General features: G+C 40.9%; 1 pseudogene; it reads left to right on the plus strand.

Annotated features, from left to right (window-relative positions):
- The first annotated feature begins 892 nt into the window (after positions 1-892).
- LOC112447018 (uncharacterized) lies at positions 893-3204 on the plus strand (annotated as a pseudogene).
- The last annotated feature ends 2870 nt before the right edge of the window (positions 3205-6074 follow it).

A 6074-nucleotide genomic window follows, 5' to 3' on the forward strand; every position in this document is an offset into this window, starting at 1 on the left:
TGGTGGCCCAGTATTTAAGAATCTAGCTGCAATGCAGGGGGCACCAGTTTAATCCCCAGTCTCTGATAGGGCAACTAAACCCAATTCACAACTACCGAGCCCAAGCATCACAACTGGAGAGAAGCCTGTGTGCCATAACTAAGACCTGACACAGCAAATAAATTAATAAACATAAAACCAAAATGACTATTTTAAAAAAATAATGAGACTCACTTTTTCTCTTGGATTGAGAACAAGCCAAGGATGTCCTCTCCCACTACTTTCTTTCAACATCATATCAGAAGTCCTTTCATACTGCAACAAGGAAATAAAGTGAATGCTATATAAATTGGAAAGAAAAAAATAATACTGTCTTATTTGTAAATTACATGATGATCTATGTAAAAAACCTTAAAAATTCTAGAAAACTTTGCAGTGGAAAAATCTGGTATCAGGTCTTTCATGATCATGATTAATTTTAAAGAGAAGAATCATGTTGATAGTACACACTTTTGGTATGTTATGAAAATGGCACTTTATAGTCTTCCTCTCACAAACCCATGTGCCCAACCTAATCACGAGAAAAAGTCATACAATTCCTACTTAAGGAACATAATACAGAGTATCATTAATCCAGGGGTAAAGAATCTGCCTGCCAATACAGGAGATACAAGAAATGAGGGTTTGATCCCTGAGTTGGGAAGATCCCCTGGAGCAGGTAATGGCAACCCACTCCAGTATTCTTGCCTGGAAAATTCCATGGATAGAGGAGCCTGGTGGGCTATGGTTCATAGGGTCCCAAAGAGTCAGACATGACTGAGCACACACATGCACTCCTGTAAAACTTACTAGACCATCAACAGAGAAAGTATCTTAGAAAATGTCCCAGCTAAGGAAAGTCTAAGAAGATAAGATGATTAAATGTATTATGGTATGTTGGGGGCAAGAGTGAGGCACTCCGCCCATGGCAAAGGTCATGAGGAAGGAGGCTCGACATACGCAAAGGCGGGATCGAGCCTCAGGTGTCCCCCTGGAAATCCTCGAGCATCTACCCCCATAACCAGAGCCTGCCTGCTTACTACAATTGTCTCAGCCCCTCGGATACCAGACTCCACGGCTGCGGCGACCTCGCAAGAGGAAGGGGCCCCCTCTGCCTCCGCTTCCCCCGCCAATACGGGAGACACCACGGACATCGAGACAATTGACTTCAGGGACCTCGGATGAGCAAGGAACAGATCCACCCACCAAACAGATGTCTCAGCTTCACATACGGGACACTACTCCCCCTGATTCCCTGTGCCGCAGAAACATCCCAGGCCACCTAACTCAGGCGACCTGGAATGCCCCCATACCCACTTGGGGACAAATAAAAACTCTGTCACCAGGCACGAGGAATGACTTCCTCGCAGGGATCTCCAGCTTCTCCTGAGAAAATGTTTATTGCCATGCTTGCCTTGCTTTCCTGCCAGGTAAGTGCCTCTCCTATTCCAGCTAAGGATTGGGCATATCTCCCAGATGCTTCAATTTTCCAGGTTGTTTTCTGGAATAATGAGCCTATACGGGTCAACCCAGACCAACCTCAGCTTTTGGGAGGATTCTATACTTCTTACACTAAGGATAAATATCCTATTAATTTTAATTATACCTTCAGGGGATTAATAGACGATCTTCCTGTTTGCTTTAACTTCCCCAATAATCCAAAGAGTTTTATTACACCCACTAAAGAAGGGTGCATTGGGGCCTCTACAAAAATAATTATAACAGATTCCTCAAAAATAGATTCCCAGTCTTTACGTCATCGGGTAGTTTGGGTATTAGTGGCCCGCTTGCCCAGGATCCATGACCCTTATGTGACCCTGCGCTTTATACCCCCTCCCGGTTATCCAAAGTGTTATAAGGTTGCTCCTTCAGATGAAGTGTGGAAGACCATAGATGGCCGTACTAGGTATCCGACTTGGACAACTTGTACTTATAGTTCAAGGATTGATTATAGGATACCAGGCGGTGGGAATTATACTATTCAGGACTGGAGCAACCCGAATCTGGGTGAGGATCCATTGGTCAAGATAACATTTAAAGGCAGATTTGAGAATTGGAATAGGATTCCTCTTCCTTGGCCTACGCAAGCCACTAAATGGCATATTAACCAATTTGTTCCTTCTATGCTGTCTTATACAGCTAAAAGCAAAACCTATTGGCAACCTGAGATTTGGAGAGCCCTTGCTGCTACTGCCCCCATTTCTGTATCTCGCCCAGATAACTATTCCACTTATTCTGTTTTAGTTTGTTTACTCTCGCCTTATGTTTTCTTTTACTAATGATTCCAACAAACTTAATGTATGCATGAATTATTCAGGTGGACCTAACGTGGTAACTTGTGAACAATGTATGCTTTCATCCTGTTTGACCCCTCAATATAATGTTTGCTCTTTTGTGGTGTTGTGACGCCCACACTATCTCCTGATACCCGTGATGGTGACCTCCCACTCGTATGACAATTATGGTCTTGCTGTGTTACAACAACTACAGGATTTAATGTGATCGTGACGGTTTGTGGGCTTACTTATTTTAGGAATATCAGCTTTAATAGCAGCAATTAGTTCTGTTACTGCGGCAGCAATATCATTGACTCAACAAGTGCATACTGCCCAATATGTTGATACCATGTCTAAAAATGTTTCTTTAACTCTAGCAACTCAGGAAGCTATAGATAGGAAATTAGAGATGAGAGTAGATGCCTTAGAAGAAGCAATTATGCATATTGGGACTGAGTTACAGGCTTTAAAGATGAAGATGGCTTTGACATGCCACGCTGATTACAGGTGGATATGCGTGACATCTTTGAAGGTAAACAAGACAGATTATGAATGGGAAAAGATTAAAAATCATATCTCAGGTGTTTGGAATAGTTCTGATATTGGCCTGGACTTAGGGAAATTTCATAATCAAATACAGACCTTGGAACACTCTCGACTGGATTTTACCGCCACTGGAGCAGCTAATAACTTTTTTCATACCTTCTCTAACTTTATTTCTGGAAAAAATATTCTGTCTAATATCCCTAGTTATGCTGTCGTTGGTGCTCTAATCCTACTTCTCATAATCATTCTTCTTTGTATTATCAGGATTCTTCGGCAGAGCATTCGGAAGCTCACGACTGAGCTGCATCTGGTTGTTTTAAGAAATAAAAAAGGGGGAGATGTTGGGGGCCAGAGTGAGGCACTCCACCCATGGCAAAGGTCATGATGAAGGAGGCTCAACATACACAAAGGCGGGATCGAGCCTCAGGAGTCCCCCTGGAAATCCTCGAGCATCTACCCCCATAACCAGAGCCTGCCTGCTTTACTACTTTGTGCTCCCACCTACACCTCTGACTTTACGGGGGGCTGTCCCCCACCACCTCTTTCAGAGAAGGAGTTAACCTAGAGCTCCAGTTAATAAAAACTCCTGGGCATGACAAGAGTGTTTTAACCTACAAACTCCTCTGAAGGTTCTCTAGCCTGCCTGACAGGCTTGTCCGGCCACATGTGATTGCTCACAGCCTCCCAACCGTGAGAGGCATGAGATGCTTTAAACCTTCTAAAAACAGGTTTCTTAGAAAAGTTAGAAAACTATTAGTATAAGCATAATGGGCTGATTAGAAATTGTATTGGTGAAGGGTTTTTCATTTGTTGAGCCAATGTTTGTTGCTAAGTCTCCATATCCCCTGCCCTTACACACATTAATGAATATATAGAAGAAATAAGTATTAACCTTTGATATTAATCACATTAGACCTTAGGCTATGTAAATTCTTTCCTTAACTAAAACCCACTACACCCTCACCCTATAGGAATGTAACTTTATTTGGGTGGCGTCTGTTTCAAAAATAATCACCCCTGGAGAAATAAGTGTCCTGGTTGACTGACTACTGTCACAAGGAGAGGGTCATAAATTGTCAGCAGGCCCCCTGGCCAGAAGATGATGTAACACCCCTAAGACCTCTGTATATATTTGTATGAAGCACCTGACTTTGATAAAAGTCAGGACTGCTGACCCCGCGTGACTTTTGTATAACATCTCAGTGTATAAAAGTCAACCATGGAAAATAAAGAATTGGAATCAGTTTCTTGAAATACTGGTCTCCCCATGTCGCTCTCTCTCTCACTCTGGCTGAGTCTCCATCTGTAGCGCAGAACCCGCCATGCTTACTAATTATGCCTGGGCTTCTAAGATCCGACCGGGGAGGCCTCAGTGTCTCCTCTCCTTCGGGAGAATGGAAGGACGCCTGTGGCCTACATAAATGGTGCAAACTTCTTGTCTTGAAGTTTTATTGGTCTCCCGCATAAACCAAGCTACTCAGCCTCTTTTCTCCACTGAATTTTCCTACTGAGCTATCCTCATTCTATTATTCTTTACATCTCTAATTAATATCTAATTGAAGCTATTGTATCCTGATCCTCGCCGACGCCATCCCCACTTCAAATACCCTGGATCAGCCAGGGCTGGACGCCGGCAATGGTATCCTTGATAGAATCTTGGAACAGAAAAAAACAACATCATTTTAAAACTAAGAAAACCTGAAAGTATGGATATTAGCCAAAAATAATGTCAATATTGGCTCATCAATTGTGACAAATGTCTCCTATGAATGTAAGATGAAGATGTTAATAATAGTGCTAATAGAGGGAATCAGGTTTGTGCATCTGCAAACTATCTAAACTACATTTGTAAGTTTTTTGTAGACCTAAATCTACCCTAAAGTAAAGTAAAAAATTAAAATAAAATCAACAATATAGTACCATCAAACAAGAAAGTGGACAGAATTGAGATTTTCACCACATAAAAATTGGTAAAAGCACTGTAACAAAAGCATTCAGAATCTACATTCTGAGGCAAGACTGCTTAACCTCTATTTCACTGACATATTTTATACACCTAATACAGTTGTCTGTGTTTCCACTGACCCTGCCAAGAAGTAGCCAAATGGCTTGTGTATCTTGCAGGCCTTAGATAACACAGCCAGTTTTTACTTTAAGAGGCTGACAGGGGATGTGATGTCCTACTGCTAGCCAATACCAGCCACATTAACCAGAAAGTGCTTATTTTAAAGGTGAGCCCCTGCACTGTTTGTCTTGACAGAGAGACAATTACCTCAATTGGTACCTTCAATTACCTTGCCTCTGGGACTCTTGGGTGAAAAGATTATTGTTGGTCCTCTTTCATGTTTATCCATGTGATAAAAGTAAAATCTTTGTACAGAGCACAGGCATCACACATGCTACCAGATGAGACCATGGCAGATGCTGTAATGGAGATCTACCACAGCCATTCTGACTTCTCTCTTACCAATATATCTCATTAAAACAAACCCAGGTAAAATGCTAAACCATAGGGAACACCAGGAGAGAAGTACTAGTGAGGATTTATTAAAAAAGAGAGAGAGAGAGAGAATGGAATATGTGGTCATTTAATTTTATATATTTCCACAGAATTTTCAGTTGCTAGGGTTTTTGACTTGCAGCTTTTTTCATGTGTTACAATTTAGGTTTTTATGAGTATAGTTCCCTATTTTATATAAGAGATCTTCCTTGTTCATCTATTTCATATACAGCAGTGTGTATATTCAATGTCTTATAATAACAAAATGGAAAGAATCTAAAAATCATACATGCATATATGTATGTATAACATGTAAAGAGAATCACTTTGCTGTATACATGAAAATAACAAGATATTGTAAATCAAATATGCTTCAATAAAAATATAAAATTCCAATGTTTTTGGTACTTTTTACTCATAACGTTTTTGGTCCTTTACTCAATAAAGGACAGAAATGGTATGGACCTAAGAAGCAGAATATATTAAGAAGAGGTGGCAAGAATAAACAGAAACTGTACAAAACAGATCTTCATGATCCAGATAATCATGATAATCTGATCACTCACCTAAGCCAGAAATCCTAGAATGTGAAGCCAAGTGGGCCTTAGGAAGCATCACTATGAACAAAGCTAGTGGAGATCATGGAATTCCAGTTGAGCTATTTCACATCCTAAAAGATGATGTTGTGAAAGTGTTGCACTCAATATGCCAGCAAATTTGGAAAACTCGGCAGT

Source organism: Bos taurus, chromosome 6 (genome assembly GCF_002263795.3).
Source record: "Bos taurus isolate L1 Dominette 01449 registration number 42190680 breed Hereford chromosome 6, ARS-UCD2.0, whole genome shotgun sequence".
NCBI classification, from domain to species: Eukaryota; Metazoa; Chordata; class Mammalia; order Artiodactyla; family Bovidae; genus Bos; species Bos taurus.